Below are 18,686 nucleotides of genomic sequence, written 5' to 3'. Positions count from 1 at the left end.
GACTTAGAGCTACAGTGCCACCCTGTTAAAGGGCTGGTGGACTTAATACTGTGATAGACACAGCTAGTATCCCATTCATTGGGATGCCAGGGACTTAGAGCTACACTGCCATCCCGTTAAAGGGCTGTTGGACTAAAAACTGTGTTAGACACAGCTGGTATCCCATTCATTAGGATGCCAGGGACTTAGAGCTACACTGCCACCCCGTTAAAGGGCTGGTGGACTTAATACTGTGTTAGACACAGCTGGTATCCCATTCATTGGGATGCCAGGGAATTAGAGCTACACTGCCAGCCCATTAAAGGGCTGGTGGACTTAATACTGTGTTAGACACAGCTAGTATCCCATTCATTGGGATGCCAGGGACTTATAGATACACTGCCAACCCGTTAAAGGGCTAGTGGACTTAATACTGTGTTAGACACAGCTAGTATCCCATTCATTGGGATGCCAGGGACTTAGAGATACACTGCTACCCCGTTAAAGGGCTGGTGGATTAAAAACTGTGTTAGACACAGATAGTATCCCATTAATTGGGATGCCAGGGACTTAGAGCTACACTGCCATCCCGTTAAAGGGCTGGTGGACTTAATACTGTTTTAGACACAGCTAGTATCCTATTCATTGGGATGCCAGGAACTTAGAGCTTCACTGCCACCCCGTTAAAGGGCTGGTGGACTAAAACCTGTGTTAGACACAGCTAGTATCCCATTCATTGGGATGCCAGGGACTTAGAGCTACACTGCCACCCCGTTAAAGGGCTGGTGGACTAAAAACTGTGTTAGACACAGCTGGTATCCCATTCATTGGGATGCCAGGGACTTAGAGCTACACTGCCACCCCGTTAAAGGGCTGGTGGACTAAAAACTGTGTTAGACACAGATAGTATCCCATTAATTGGGATGCCAGGGACTTAGAGCTACACTGCCATCCCGTTAAAGGGCTGGTGGACTTAATACTGTTTTAGACACAGCTAGTATCCTATTCATTGGGATGCCAGGGACTTAGAGCTACACTGCCACCCCGTTAAAGGGCTGGTGGACTAAAAACTGTGTTAGACACAGATAGTATCCCATTAATTGGGATGCCAGGGACTTAGAGCTACACTGCCATCCCGTTAAAGGGCTGGTGGACTTAATACTGTTTTAGACACAGCTGGTATCCCATTCATTGGGATGCCAGGGAATTAGAGCTACACTGCCACCCCGTTAAAGGGCTAGTGGACTTAATACTGTGTTAGACACAGCTAGTATCCCATTCATTGGGATGCCAGGGACTAAGAGCTACACTGCCATCCCGTTAAAGGGCTGGTGGACTTAATACTGTGTTAGACACAGCTAGTATCCCATTCATTGGGATGCCAGGGACTTATAGATACACTGCCAACCCGTTAAAGGGCTAGTGGACTTAATACTGTGTTAGACACAGCTAGTATCCCATTCATTGGGATGCCAGGGACTAAGAGCTACACTGCCACCCCGTTAAAGGGCTGGTGGACTAAAAACTGTGTTAGACACAGCTGGTATCCCATTCATTGGGATGCCAGGGACGTAGAGCTACACTGCCACCCCGTTAAAGGGCAGGTGGACTTAATACTGTGTTAGACACAGCTAGTATCCCATTCATTGGGATGCCAGGGACTTATAGATACACTGCCACACCGTTAAAGGGCTAGTGGACTTAAAACTGTGTCAGACACATTTGTATCCCATTCATTGGGATGCCAGGGACTTAGAGCTACACTGCCACCCCGTTAAAGGGCTGGTGGACTAAAAACTGTGTTAGACACAGATAGTATCCCATTAATTGGGATGCCAGGGACTTAGAGCTACACTGCCATCCCATTAAAGGGCTGGTGGACTTAATACTGTGTTAGACACAGCTGGTATCCCATTCATTGGGATGCCAGGGACTTAGAGCTACAATGCCACCCCGTTAAAGGGCTGGTGGACTTAATACTGTGTTAGACACAGCTAGTATCCCATTCATTGGGATGCCAGGGACTTATAGATACACTGCCACCCCGTTAAAGGGCTAGTGGACTTAATACTGTGTTAGACACAGCTAGTATCCCATTCATTGGGATGCCAGGGACTTAGAGCTACACTGCCACCCCGTTAAAGGGCTGGTGGACTAAAAACTGTGTTAGACACAGCTAGTATCCCATTCATTGGGATGCCAGGGACTTAGAGCTACATTGCCATCCCGTTAAAGGGCTGGTGGACTTAATACTGTTTTAGACACAGCTAGTATCCCATTCATTGGGATGCCAGGAACTTAGAGCTACACTGCCACCCCGTTAAAGGGCTGGTGGACTAAAACCTGTGTTAGACACAGCTAGTATCCCATTCATTGGGTAGCCAGGGACTTATTGCTACACTGCCACCCCGTTAAAGGTCTGGTGGACTTAATACTGTTTTAGACACAGCTAGTATCCCATTCATTGGGATGCCAGGGACTTAGAGCTACACTGCCACCCCGTTAAAGGGCTGGTGGACTTAATACTGTGTTAGACACAGCTAGTATCCCATTCATTGGGATGCCAGGGACTTAGAGCTACAGTTCCACCCCGTTAAAGGGCTGGTGGACTAAAAACTATGTTAGACACAGCTAGTATCCCATTCATTGGGATGCCAGGGACTTATAGATACATTGCCACCCCGTTAAAGGGCTAGTGGACTTAATACTGTGTTAGACACAGCTAGTATCCCATTCATTGGGATGCCAGGGACTTAGAGCTACACTGCCACCCCGTTAAAGGGCTGGTGGACTTAATACTGTTTTAGACACAGCTAGTATCCCATTCATTGGGATGCCAGGGACTTAGAGCTACACTGCCACCCCGTTAAAGGGCTAGTGGACTTAATACTGTGTTAGACACAGATAGTATCCCATTCATTGGGATGCCAGGGACTTAGAGCTACACTGCCACCCCGTTAAAGGGCTGGTGGACTAAAACCTGTGTTAGACACAGCTAGTATCCCATTCATTGGGATGCCAGGGACTTAGAGCTACACTGCCACCCCGTTAAAGGGCTGGTGGACTTAATACTGTTTTAGACACAGCTAGTATCCCATTCATTGGGATGCCAGGGACTTATAGATACACTGCCACCCCGTTAAAGGGCTACTGGACTTAATACTGTGTTAGACACAGCTAGTATCCCATTCATTGGGATGCCAGGGACTTAGAGCTACAGTTCCACCCCGTTAAAGGGCTGGTGGACTAAAAACTATGTTAGACACAGCTAGTATCCTATTCATTGGGATGCCAGGGACTTAGAGCTACACTGCCACCCCGTTAAAGGGCTGGTGGACTAAAAACTGTGTTAGACACAGCTGGTATCCCATTCATTGGGATGCCAGGGACTTAGAGCTACACTGCCACCCCGTTAAAGGGCTGGTGGACTAAAACCTGTGTTAAACACAGCTAGTATCCCATTCATTGGGATCCCAGGGACTTACAGCTACACTGCCACCCCGGTAAAGGGCTGGTGGACTTAATACTGTTTTAGACACAGCTATTATCCCATTCATTGGGATGCCAGGGACTTAGAGCTACAGTACCACCCCGTTAAAGGTCTGGTGGACTAAAAACTATGTTAGACACAGCTAGTATCCCATTCATTGGGATGCCAGGGACTTAGAGCTACACTGGCGCCCCGTTAAAGGGCTGGTGGACTAAAACCTGTGTTAAACACAGCTAGTATCCCATTCATTGGGATACCAGGGACTTACAGCTACACTGCCACCCCGGTAAAGGGCTGGTGGACTTAATACTGTGTTAGACACAGCTAGTATCCCATTCATTGGGATGCCAGGGACTTAGAGCTACACTGCAACCCCATTAAAGGGCTGGTGGACTTAATACTGTGTTAGACAGAGGTAGTATCCCATTCATTGGAATGTTGGGGACTTATAACTACACTGTCACCCCGTTAAAGGGCTGGTGGAATTAATACTGTGTTAGACACAGCTAGTATCCCATTAATTGGGATGCCAGGGACTTAGAGCTACAGTGCCACCCCGTTAAAGGGCTGGTGGACTTAATACTGTGTTAGACACAGCTAGTATCCCATTCATTGGGATGCCAGGGACTTATAGCTACACTGCCACCCCATTAAAGGGCTGGTGGACTTAATACTGTTTTAGACACAGCTAGTATCCCATTCATTGGGATGCCAGGGACATGTATATCTACACTGCCACCCCATTAAATGGCTGGTGGACTTAATACTGTGTTAGACACAGCTAGTATCCCATTCATTGGGATGCCAGGGACTTAGAGCTACAGTTCCACCCCGTTAAAGGGCTGGTGGACTAAAAACTGTGTTAGACACAGCTGGTATCCCATTCATTGGGATGCCAGGGACTTAGAGCTACACTGCCACCCCGTTAAAGGGCTGGTGGACTAAAAACTGTGTTAGACACAGCTAGTATCCCATTCATTGGGATGCCAGGGACTTATAGCTACACTGCCACCCCATTAAAGGGCTGGTGGACTTAATACTGTTTTAGACACAGCTAGTATCCCATTCATTGGGATGCCAGGGACTTAGAGCTACACTGCCACCCCGTTAAAGGTCTGTTGGACTTAATACTGTGTTAAACACAGCTAGTATCCCATTCATTGGGCTGCCAGGGACTTACAGCTACACTGCCACCCCGTTAAAGGGCTGGTGGACTAAAACCTGTGTTAGACACAGCTAGTATCCCATTCACTGGGATGCCAGGGACTTAGAGCTACACTGCCACCCCGTTAAAGGGCTGGTGGACTTAATACTGTGTTAGACACAGCTAGTATCCCATTCATTGGGATGCCAGGGACATATAGCTACACTGCCACCCCGTTAAAGGGCTGGTGGACTAAAACCTGTGTTAAACACAGCTAGTATCCCATTCATTGGGATGCCAGGGACTTAGAGCTACACTGCCACCCCGTTAAAGGGCTGGTGGACTTAATACTGTGTTAGACACAGCTAGTATCCCATTCATTGGGATGCCAGGGAGTTAGAGCTACACTGCCACCCTGTTAAAGGGCTGGTGGACTAAAAACTGTGTTAAACACAGCTAGTATCCCATTAATTGGGATGCCAGGGACTTAGAGCTACAGTGCCACCCTGTTAAAGGGCTGGTGGACTTTATACTGTGTTAGACACAGCTAGTACCCCATTCATTGGGATGCCAGGGACTTAGAGCTACACTGCCACCCCGTTAAAGGGCTGGTGGACTAAAACCTGTGTTAAACACAGCTAGTATCCCATTCATTGGGATGCCAGGGACTTACAGCTACACTGCCACCCCGGTAAAGGGCTGGTGGACTTAATACTGTTTTAGACACAGCTAGTATCCCATTCTTTGTGATGCCAGGGACTTAGAGCTACACTGCCACCCCGTTAAAGCGCTGGTGGACTAAAAACTGTGTTAGACAAAGCTAGTATCCCATTCATTGGGATGCCAGCGACATATAGCTACACTGCCACCCCGTTAAAAGGCTGGTGGACTAAAACCTGTGTTAAACACAGCTAGTATCCCATTCATTGGGATGCCAGGGACTTAGAGCTACACTGCCACCCCGTTAAAGGGCTGGTGGACTTAATACTGTGTTAGACACAGCTAATATCACATTCATTGGGATGCCAGGGACTTAGAGCTACACTGCCACACCATTAAATGGCTGGTGGGCGTAATACTGTGTTAGACAGAGGTAGTATCCCATTCATTGGGATGTTGGGGACTTATAACTACACTGCAACCCCATTAAAGGGCTGGTGGACTTAATACTGTGTTAGACAGAGGTAGTATCCCATTCATTGGGATGTTGGGGACTTATAACTACACTGTCACCCCGTTAAAGGGCTGGTGGAATTAATACTGTGTTAGACACAGCTAGTATCCCATTAATTGGGATGCCAGGGACTTAGAGCTACAGTGCCACCCCGTTAAAGGGCTGGTGGACTTAATACTGTGTTAGACACAGCTAGTATCCCATTCATTTGGATGCCAGGGACTTAGAGCTACACTGCCGCCGCGTTAAAGGGCTGTAGGACTTAATACTGTGTTAGACGCAGCTAGTATCCCATTAATTGGGATTCCAGGGACTTAGAGCTACACTGCCACCCTGTTAAAGGGCTGGTGGACTAAAAACTGTGTTAGACACAGCTAGTATCCCATTCATTGGGATGCCAGGGACTTAGAGCTACACTGCCACCCCAGTAAAGGGCTGGTGGACTAAAAACTGTGTTAGACACAGCTAGTATCCCATTCATTGGTATGCCAGGGACTTAGAGCTACACTGCCACCCCATTAAATGGCTGGTGGACGTAATACTGTGTTAGACAGAGGTAGTATCCCATTCATTGGGATGTTGGGGACTTATAACTACACTGCAACCCCATTAAAGGGCTGGTGGACTTAATACTGTGTTAGACAGAGGTAGTATCCCATTCATTGGGATGTTGGGGACTTATAACTACACTGTCACCCCGTTAAAGGGCTGGTGGAATTAATACTGTGTTAGACACAGCTAGTATCCCATTAATTGGGATGCCAGGGACTTAGAGCTACAGTGCCACCCCGTTAAAGGGCTGGTGGACTTAATACTGTGTTAGACACAGCTAGTATCCCATTCATTGGGATGCCAGGGACTTAGAGCTACACTGCCGCCGCGTTAAAGGGCTGTAGGACTTAATACTGTGTTAGACGCAGCTAGTATCCCATTAATTGGGATGCCAGGGACTTAGAGCTACACTGCCACCCTGTTAAAGGGCTGGTGGACTAAAAACTGTGTTAGACACAGCTAGTATCCCATTCATTGAGATTCCAGGAACTTAGAGCTACACTGCCACCCCAGTAAAGGGCTGGTGGACTAAAAACTGTGTTAGACACAGCTAGTATCCCATTCATTGGGATGCCAGGGACTTAGAGCTACACTGCCACCCCAGTAAAGGGCTGGTGGACTAAAAACTGTGTTAGACACAGCTAGTATCCCATTCATTGGGATGCCAGGGACTTAGAGCTACACTGCCACCCCATTAAATGGCTGGTGGACGTAATACTGTGTTAGACAGAGGTAGTATCCCATTCATTGGGATGTTGGGGACTTAAAACTACACTGCAACCCCATTAAAGGGCTGGTGGACTTAATACTGTTTTAGACACAGCTAGTATCCCATTCATCGGGATGCCAGGGACTTATAGCTACACTGCAACCCCGTTAAAGGGATGGTGGACTTAATACTGTGTTAGACACAGCTAGTATCCCATTCATTGGGATGCCAGTGACATATAGCTACACTGCCACCCCATTAAAGGGCTTGTGGACTAAAAACTGTGTTAGACACAGCTAGTATCCCATTCATTGGGATGCCAGAGACATATTTCTACACTGCCACCCCAGTAAAGGACTGGTGGACTTAATACTCTGTTAGACACAGCTAGTATCCCATTCATTGGGTTGCCAGGGACCTATAGCTACAGTGCCTTGGTAGTCCCATGTCAATACTAGGGTCCTTGTCTGGGAGTCGACAATGCTCGTCAGGACCCCATCGGTAGAAGTCTTTTGGGGACCGCCATTCCAGCACGCACCAAGGTTAGGGACCTTTTGAAATCCCTACTGGCTTGGCCTCCCCTTCGGGTGGAACCATGGGTCCAGAGCACACTCGAATCCCAACCCAGGAGCTCTGTGAGACCAAGCAATACAGACTTAGAAAAGTGGACCTGACTGCCTTTGTAAGTAAAGAATGTGAAGTTTATTCCTCACCACGTAGATTATTTCTTGATACCCTAAACATGTTGTAACCTGGTTGCAGGGCATGATGTGGCTTTTTCGTCCTTTGGAGGCTGGTTTGAGTTTCCTGACTCCTCCTCATGAAATCCCAACTTCCAGCCTGATCACCTGGGGGTCTTGGAATTTAATGAAATCCCTTTTTGCAGTTAAGAAAAGGGAATATTGAGGATATAAGGACACACCATGTTTCGTAGGAGAGGAAACCCTATACCTTCTCGGTTTTCTGAACCATATGCATAGTGTAATGCCATGATTAACAGCATAATTCCACTGGTTTGCCCAGCTGAGCTAGCAGATGAACTGCTGTCTGATTATTGCAAGAACCTAATGAAGTGTGTTCAAGCTTATCATTCACAGGTAGTCAAAATATTGCATCAGCTACTAGAGAAAGGCAAGAGCATCCATTTCCTCCAGCCTGGAGATTGGATCTACATCAAATTGTTTCAAAGGAAAAACGTCCTGCAACCGAGGTGGAAAGGTCCGTATCAGGTGCTTCTTGTGACCAACGCCGCTGTTAAGAGTAACCAACGCCATAAGTGTGAGGGCTACGACAGCTGGGTCTACTCCTCGCACTGCAAAAGAGTGACTACCAACACCAGTCAAGAGATGACAACAAGAGACAGAGACAGCAGTCCCCAACGGAGCGACGCAGGCTGCCCAGCCATCCAGCAGTCGTGGATGGCTTTCTCATGACCACCAGATGGACTGCTACCCCTTCAGGAGACCTCAAAGTGAAGTTGAAGAGACTGAACTGACAGGATTTGCCCTCAGTGAAAACTGTTTTAGGAACCAGTTACTCATGGGTTCAGCCACACTGACCTTACTTAGTGTGTTTGCTTTTCATAGTCATTATTATTGTTACCATAATTCTGTTGATAGAATTCTCATGATGAGAGATATCCTGCTATTAGTCTTCCCATTAGTAACCCTTGTGGGTTTTCTCTACTCAGGCAATACTTTTCTCTATCATGTTAAGTAGATAGAACAAGACACAGAACAAGACCCACTACTGGGTCTGTTCTCACTGGCCCAAAGATGCCAAAAGTGGCCTACCCATCCTGGCCAGTCATGAGTGGGATGGGGAAAATGTCCCCTGGATATAGGCCCCAAGTAACGAAATCCTGAAGAATCACGGGGGGTGGGGGGACAGACAGTTAAGTCTTTTTTACCCTCTAGCACAAGTGGGTACACTCTCCATATGCTAATGGTACCAAATATATGCTCAGATGAGCCAAGGGAAAAGCAGGACTCTGGCAGATCCCTTCCAAGACAGTTTGACCAATGTGCAGATTATATTTCTCTATGCATATGCAGCTAGAACATTTTGGCAATGCAGAGAGAGTGTCCATGAAATGCTTCCATACAATGACACTGGCCTGTGTTCCCTTTTATATATTTCCTCCTGTGGGAGAACCCTGAAATCCTTACCTGCTCCCCAGATTCACAATTATCTCAATGCTAAGGGAGGTGCAATGGTAGAAACATATCTCAGAGGAGCTGTTCCCTTTTATGAGGCAGGTGCCAAGCACATGGATATTTTAAAATTATCCGCAGCCCTAGAAGAACTGGGGAATTCTATGGCCAAAGCCCTCAGAGCCATGAATTCTGAAATGGGGCCAGTAAGGGAATTGTCCCTACAAAATGGAGTGTTTGAGGGAGCCCAATGGAACTTTTTGGGACCACTATGGAATTAATTATGTAGTTCGGGGAAGAAGATACTTATGTATGGGGCTATAGCTTTGGGATTTATGTTTATGTGTTTTGCTTGCTTCCAAATGTCCATTCGCTGCTTCAAGTTGTATGTTGGGAAGTCTGCCAAGGCCATCAGCACATGGCTAACTTAGAACTGTGTTGCATATAGCCAGAGTTCCCTTCATGAGGACGTCTCAGCTTAGCAATGATGCCCTAGTAGAATGGGGCTTAATGATATTTTACTGGCATCCTGATGGATCCTTCCTGGAGATGTAGCTGAGTGTGAGGAAACCTCCAAGGTGAAAAGCCCAGACACATTGAATGAGATTTCATATTAAATGAGAACTCTTGTTTGAGTGAATACAGGTAGATTCAGGTATACAGGTAAAAATCATTCACCTGAGGCACATTTTCCCATCACTAGTTTATAGAGCACAACCTTTCCCAACCTAGTGCCCTTCAGAGGTTTTGGACTACGATCCCCAGCATTTCTGACCATTGGCTGTGCTGGCAAGAGCTGATGGGAGTTGAAGTTGAAAACATTAGGAGGGTACCAGGTTGGGGATTGCTGATATATCAATATATCTGGATTTTTTTGGAGAAGGTGCCAACATAGGTGAGCCAATTCAATTGTACCTGCCTAGGCTTCCTTTCAGGTACAAATGGGGATGGCAGAGGGCAGCCACCTCACATTGGAATTGCATAAAGGCAGAACAAGCATGTTAATAGTTTTTTGTATGTTGTGTACGCGGCATGTTTTTATGGTTTGAAATTTTGTATATTTTTAATTTTATGTAAACTACCCAGAAAGCTTTGACTATGGGGCAGTAGAGAAATGTAATAAATAATTATAATAAAGAAGCAAGGATGGCTCGAGCAGAAGGTTGTTGCCTTGACGCGTCATGTTATTCTACCCCTTCAATAGACAAAAATATAGCCCATATATGCCTTCCTGTGTATCACCAAGAATGTAGGTGTTACTGAAGAGAGATGAGATGCTTCAAAGGGGATTAGCTAAATTCCTGCTCTGTGGTCCACCTTCAAAGGTGTGGTTGGCTGGGATGCAAAATTGGGTTTGTTCTGCAACACTCAGGTATGCATCCCCCTCCTTGCTTCCCTCTCTTTAGCTTTAGACATGCTATTAAGATTATTATTATTATTATCATTATTTCACTTACCTTGGGCAGAGCAACATAAGTTAAAATTATGTCCAGGGAGGAGAATGCTGCTGCAAGATTGTCTGGCAGATAGTCTGTCACATCCTCGGCCTGGGAAGGGAGAAGGAAAGCCTGCTGTCAGAAAATACAGAGGGTAGTCTCTGTCCTGCCCTTTTTGCCACAGCCAGCCATCTGCTGCCAATGTAAAAACTTCCACTAGATACTCCCAGGGTAGTGGCACCAGGGCTCACAAGTAGGCCATGCTGGTACATTGTTTATTAGCTGGGATGCTGACATCTTCCACCATCAGAATGTCCTATTCCTTTCGAGCTTGGCTGCAATTCTCAATAATTGGGGCGAAATGGATTTTCCCAAGGACACTGCATTACAGCAAGGCCTGGAACTCTACTGAGAACCCCTGTTAGAGTACAGCTTTACATACAATGATACACCTTTGGGGGCTTGGCGATTAGCTCCAATATAGCCATTCATTTCTTTCAGGTCAGGAAGTTCGTTGAGGTTGTTTTCAACATTTTATTCGGTATTTTGAGCTACACACCTAACAGAACGGCTCGGACAAAGCCATATGAAATTAACAATATGAAGAAAACATAAATTATGTCAATAAAAGTATCAACCAGTAGAATTAAAAATAGCTTTATAAAACACACACTAGAACTAGTGGAGCCTTCCAAAAGAGGAAGATTAAGCAGCTTACAAAAGAAGCTGCCAGGTAGAAAATTCTCCCTGGAGAGTAAGTAAGACGGCCGTGTCAACACAGATCAGGGCTGGGGAGCCTATGGCCCTCCAAATGATGTTGGCCCTCAAATCCCATCAATCCCTCCCAATATGAGAGTTGTTCCCCTTGGAGCCAGAGTTCAAGCACTCCTTGCCTTGGAGAGGATTCTCAGAGGGGAACAGGGCTCCTTCAGATGAAAGTGTGCTGGGCAAGTTATTTTCTTATCCAAACACCCCACACACACACACTTTGAAAGAAATTCCACTTAAACTCACTTTCAAGATAGTGTTATTAAGATCAGAGGTGTTATGGAGTTACAGAAGAGGGCCACATTTATGGCATGCATTTGACTTCTGGACTTTGGTCACTGGTGGTTACATCAGCATAGGATTGGCTGGTTTGGACAATTGTGCTTGATAATTACTTCCACAAATTAATTCTATTAAGTTCTACCCCAGTTTTCTATTTTTTAAACACACACACAAAAAGCACTGAGAGCCAATGTGGTGTAGTGGTTAGAGTGAGTTGGGAGATCCGGGTTCTGGTCGCTATTCAACCATGGAAGCTCACTGGGTAACTTTGGGCCAGTCCCAGACTCTCAGCCTAAACTTCCTCACAAAGTTTTTGATAAAATGAAGAGGAGAAGGGTTATGTATGCTGCCTTGAGTTCCTTGGAGGAAAAAAGGTGGGACATAGATGCAATAAATAAATAAACAAAAAAAAAATTATGAAACACACAATGCCATTACTTCTACACTTCTTAATCCTATAATATTTATTTTATTTAGTGTATTTTATCGTATTTTTGTATTTGATGTTCCCCGCCTCGATCCAGAGGGAGAGGCAGGTAAGAAATGTATTATTATTATTATTATTATTATTATTATTATTATTATTATTATTATTTTAATATTTAGCCAAGGCAGGATAGGACTCAAGACAGCATACATGAGGTTCTCATGTGGTCTCCCATCCAGGCACTAACCAGAACAAGACCTGCTTAGTTGTAACAAGACAGACACAACTTGTGCCCTCAAGACCATGTCCCAGGCATCATGAGTGAATAGCACCAATTAAAGGGAGTAAACTGAGCACTGATTATTAAGTTACATATAAGGCCATACAATATTTAACTTTACTGGGCTTTCCCATTTCTCAAGCAACAGTGAATTTTCTCCACTCACAATTTGAGTTCACTATTCCAGCCTAATGAATCTAGTCATTGATACAGACAACTTAGTTTATGTACCAGCCTATTATCAAATGCTTGAAAGACTTAAGAGTATTTATGGGCCAATAGAAGTGTCACCATAAGTTATTGCTTTCTCAGTCCCATGTTATTTGCATTGTGGAGCCTTTGAGAAATATTGAAGTAGACCTTCCCCCTCCCCCAAGTTCTACACGTTTGTTCTTCTACTCTCAAAGAAATTAATCTCCCCCCCCCCCCAACAAAATACGCAGTGCAAATGTTCTAGAAGCACATAGTTGCTAGAACTTGCGGTTAGATCCATGAGGGCAATTTTATCAACTGGCTATTCTAAAGTTTATCTGGGAGTTCACTATTTCACACTCACCATTTCACACCCATTATTTAGCACATTCTTTTTCACCATTCATAATAGGACTTAGCTCTCTCTCTATCCAAAGAATGTCAGTTTCTCTCATGTGAAAGCCAACTATTACATGTGAAATTTTGTCTTTTAAAAGCTTCTATCTGGTGCATATTCTAAGAGCTTAACTTGGTTTACCACCAAGAGTTTCCTTTTGCTGCCAATCTTTAGGGTCAGTCTATGCATGTAGATACAACACATATTGGAGAGCGCCTGGGACTGTGCCATTTCACACTGCAAGTGGAGAGCACATATTTGAATGTTCTTCTATGTCAAAAACCCTCTCTGGGTTTAGTAGGGTCAAAGAGAAGGGTACTATCCTCAGTACATATGTGTACAGTTTTGCCTTTTCAATTAAGAGGGGGGTGAAAAACCAATATTAGTATTTGTTACATTTATATCTCAGTTTTCCTCCAAGTAGCCCAAGGCAGTATACATGATTCTCCTCTTCTCCATTTTTTTCCTTCACAATAATCCTGTGAGAAAGGTTAGGCTGAGAGTCAGTGATTAGCCCAAAATCACCCAGGCACTGTCTACATGCTCAGAAATCCCCGGAGTGGGTGCACAGCAGCACGGTGTTGATTATACAATGCAGCTGCAATCGCACACCCACCCCGGGGCTTTCTGCCAAAGTTGCGGAGAAAAAACATTAGGGACTTACTCTGACTTTTTTCTTCGGAGTGAGGCAAGGACATGCAAGATGGCGTTAAGGCAGGCCCAAAGCCTCACTCTGGAGTCGCAGCAGAGCTGTGGCTGGGCAGTGACTGATGGAAGGCGACATGCAATTACTCGCCTTCCATTGGGGGACGCTCCAGTTCCTGGATAGCCGCCCAGAAACTCAATGCTCCCTTCTCAGCATTGGGATTACCCGATGCTACCCTGGGAGAGCGAAAATGTGGGGTTTCCGAGGGACACGGTGCCAATATTGCACCATGAAGACACCCCCTTTTCCCAATGAGCTTCATAACAGAGTGGGGACTTGAACCTGGTTCTCTCCAGTTCTACTCCAATACTCTAACCACTACACCACATTGGCTCTCGGTATGAGAACTTATGAAAGGTGTTGCACTGTATAACAAAGAAGAATTGAGGTGGGGATCTTAAATAAGAATGTTGATCCTATTGGAAAGGAGACCTACATTTGCTATATTCTGCTCAAGGTATTTCATAAAAAAGGAGCTTATGATCCGTTAGAGTTAAACATTGTTGTTATTGTTTTTATACAACAAATAATCCAGTAATCAGAGTAGCTTTTAATGATCTGTATAGCTCAAAATCAAGGGACCAATTTTGCAATAAGGAGAGGGTGGTTATTTTTAATTTTTCAGAAGTGACACAGACAATTGTGCTTCCGAGCTTGAAAGAAATGCTCCATGCATTTCACCTCACACCTCTGTGGCATGAAGGAACACATTCCGGTACTGCAGGGTTACTTGTACCAGTGCACAGTCTTAAATGCTCAAACTCACTTTACAAGGGGAGGAATGAGGAAAATGGGCTCATAATTAGGGGGCCATCTTTAAGTTTCCACTATGATCCTGGTAACACATCTGAGGCTTCTGCACATATTCTGGAAGCTCCACTGTATCTCTGGGAATACTGTAATTTGTATTTTTGTTCCCCTTGGTTGAATGGATTGAGATGGGAGGGTGGAAGTAAACTACAAATCCCAGCAGGTAATGGAGCTTCTGAGCATGCTCAGAAGCCTCCATTGTGTCATCAAGAATTTCAGTTTGGGCCTTTTTTATCCTCAATCTTCCCTTATGCGAGTTTCTCTCTCCCACCCACACCGCAAACAGGATGAGGAAAAGGAAAAGGAGGAAAACCGGCAGCAGGGAAGGCTGGAAGCAGCTGATGCCGGGACAAGCTAATTATTAGTTGGGAGTTTGTTACCAATTCCAGAATTCAGCATCTTCCCTAGTTCCCTCCATGTTTATTTACAAGGATATATATTTTACAGCTTCTCTTCCAACTTGGTTTTTATAGGAACTAATCTAATCAGACTCCCACCCTTATATCATTAATATGGTCAAACACAGGTTTCCAAGCAAACGAAAAAGTATGCAAGCAATCTCTGTTGGGTTAAAACGACTTGCTTTGTACCATCATACAGTTTTGAGAGCAGTGCTTATTGGGTCTGGTTGGCTAAGGGACGAGAACAAATTAGACACACAGGCATAACTGGGTAATAAATTGGCCACAACTTTGTGCTCTAATAATGTTGGCCAATTTCATGCCATACGTATTTCATCACAATGCAGCAGAGGGATAAGTGGGAAGATGATAACTCTAGAGGCATCTGTCTCTCTGTTTCCATGCGTGGGATCTGGCATGCAGCTGCTTCATCTCTTAACCTGTGCATAGGCATCCTGGAATGGTGGCCCAACAGGAAAATAGTTAATAGGGTTGGCTGGAAAAAGTATGATAGTGTAGAAGCCTACTGATCCAACATAACTCATTTATTCTTAAATTCAATTAGATGTTACAGGAGTGCTTCAATATTTTTAGTGTCATCGGATGGGAGGAGAATGGAGACAAAACCAGAATTAGTTGGTCACACCTCCCATTGGCTTTGGCTTCTACCATTGGCCACTCTGTCCTCCACCCTACCAGTCCCTGCAGGCACCAGCCACTATCATTTTGAAGTTTCAGGAGTCTCTTCCACTGATGTTACATGCAAATAGACCAAGTCCAAGTGTTTAATCCCCACAAGAGTTACAAAAACTAAAGCATGAACCAGTTCTAGGCATTATGCCCAGACATAATGACCCTGCTAATATTTTATCAATAGACATAAAACAGAGAAGAGATGCCCAGGGTAATTCTCCATAACACGCTCACTTAAAACATGCAAGCAATGTTTTTTTTAAATAATTATTTCTACGTGTCTTATTGCAGACTTATAGCTAAGCTGAATGGGTAGGATATACAGTTTCTTAGCATAAAAAGAAGACGTTAAATTCCCATAGAAATGAATTCCCAAACTCTATACTGGAAATTGGGCGAGAACGGGCTTTGGACACTGGCAGTCTTGGAATAATATGGAAATGATGGGTTAATTTACACACACAAGGATTTTTTCCTCCTTGATTCGTGGAAAGAGGTTAATTTGTCAGTGTGGTTTTTCAAAGCAGGGGATTTGTGTCAGTTCCATAATTACATATTGGGTATTCTTTAATCAATACAAATGTCTACTACTCTTACAAATATTCCCATTTTCTCTAATTAAAACTAATTTCACTGATTATGAGTGTTGGCTAAGGAGCCATGCAAAATGCACTGGAAGAGTGAAGCTTCCTGGCACACATTTCAGCAACAGGATAGACAACAAGATGCTACTCACAAAATACTTTGCACAAATAATCACTTGGAAATGAACTAGGAAAAAGATGATTAGAAAATGTTGATTAAATGAGCTAACTTGATGAGAATATTGAGCATGTGTATAATTGTGCTAGGAGTTTTGGAATGAGTTCTATGCGGCAGGGTCTTGCTATTTACTGTGTTATCTGTACAGCACCATGTACATTGATGGTGCTATATAAATAAATAATAATAATAATAATAATAACTATCATTGCATCTCAGCCTAGTAATGTTTCCCCTTGGCAGCCACCATCTGCATTTGTTCCATGTTTAAGGAGCTGATAAACCTTTCACTGAAGTCAACAGGACAGTCTTGCCATGGAATTTTAACATCATTCGGGATTATTTGTGATTCTTATTTAAAGTAACCAATTAAATATTCTGGCTCCCCCTGTTGAATATTTGGGGCATTGACAAATTTCACCAAGACAGAGGCTGAATAAAGGCCAGAAGATGGAGCAGGGCCTCAATCTCCTTTTCTTTGCCGTTAAAAAGCAACACAATTTCATTTTTTAAATGAGAACAATTAAAGCCAACACAACATGAAACCACAGCAAGCAAGATAATAGCAATTCAGTCAGACTGTTAGTTATCTGCAGACATTTAGGCAGAGATATTCGTAATTGATACTTCTGGCATAGGATAAATAAGGTACTCAATGGTACCAGATAAGAGTTGCCAGGAAAATGGAATGCTGGGAAAAGGACAGTGATGGAAACAATTGCTGGAAGTTGGTGAGAGAGGAGAAGGGCAACGAGAAAAGGGAAGGGGAAAGCGGAGAGGAAAGGGGGAAACAAGAAAAGGGAAGAATCTCTCTCTCTCCCTCTCCCTCTCTGAAGTGGGAGTTCAACCATAATCATTGCTGAAAGACTGAACTATGAATCTGCCTGATCATTGAGGTTAGTGGTAGTTCCAGGTTTCTGAGGGCCTTTGGGCAAGATACTCTCAATGCCCCCCCAACCTCAGTGGGTCTACCTCTTCGATACCAGTGTCACCAGTTCCTCCTCTTTAGCATCATTGCTACCACTTGATTGCTTGACAGACAGAGAACCAGTTAGCAGTGACCTCTACTGGTTCTCCTTCTCACCATCACTGTTGTCTGGACCAGAGCAAAAGGCAGCCCCTGCTGGGATGTGGGCCCTTGGCAGGTGACCAGCCATGCCTACTCCTGATACTAGTCCTGATCAAGGAGCAGAACGGCTGTGAGGGCAGGGGAGCAGAAGACCTCCTATGTGAAAGTCACCAGAGAAACCAGCAGTTTCAGTATATTAGTATCTGATTCCGGTTGAGACCAGGCATTTTGGAACAATAAGAAGGTACAACGGGGTGAAACAGTTGTCAAAGTGAGCAAGAAACGTATTGTTATGGATTTCAAATAGACAAAACCTTGTTGACTTATCAAGGGGTTTGACTGGATCTTTTCATTGCCATCTCAGATCTCTGTTTAAATGAACCCATGGCTTCAACTGCTGCACAGGTGTGACTGGGTCAAGCAGACTGTGTAAATGGTCATTTCAACAGCAACAGCACAGTTTACTCTAATGTTATATGGGACAAATATGTATTGTTACTGTCTCCTGGTGGAAAGGAGTGGGCGCTGAGTACTGCAGTGAAATGGCATGAAGGAAACAGTGGTATGTTACTAGTCACATTTTACCACCAGATATTATCTACATGTGGAAACAGTCAATAGAAGTGTTCATGCAGAGGACATCTATACTGACCTCGTACCCCCTCAAAAAAAACCAGGATCAAGAAGTGATTCTTTTGATGGTAGTACAGGAATCTGCCCCTACTTACCTTTTCTAAGATACATGCTTTCTACAGTACTTACAATCACAAGCCTATTCCCCTTCTAATGTCCATATAGAATATAATTAATTCAAATCAGATTCAACTGCCTGTCATTGTTCATCTCTTACCAAGCTTCCCTGAAGGCATCCTTTTTTTATTACCTTCTTCACTGTCTTGGTGGTGGCCATGACCATGCCATATGCCATTTCCCACTCCCTCTTTATCAGGGGAAGCATTTCCTTTGCTCTGATTTGACTTCTTAACGTCATCATGGAGCCAAACCTGATGTGATGCCATGTAGCCAATCAGATTTGGCTGTGTGACGGTGTCACTCACAAAGCCAAACCACGACGAGGACAATACCTCCTGCTGTCATACTGGCATAGAGGAAGGAGAAAGTGGTGCTGGGAAGCAGTGAAGAGTATAATCACTGTCTCTGCCAGGACTGTCTCTGATAATAAAATGGGCACAGACTAGGGTGACCATATGGGAAACAGGACAGGGCTCCTGTATCTTTAACAGTTGTAGAGAAAAAAGAAT

The sequence above is a fragment of the Elgaria multicarinata genome, chromosome 8, assembly GCF_023053635.1.
Source record: "Elgaria multicarinata webbii isolate HBS135686 ecotype San Diego chromosome 8, rElgMul1.1.pri, whole genome shotgun sequence".
NCBI lineage: Eukaryota > Metazoa > Chordata > Lepidosauria > Squamata > Anguidae > Elgaria > Elgaria multicarinata.
The sequence above is the reverse complement of the archived record's forward strand: the minus strand, read 5'-3'. Positions refer to the sequence as shown.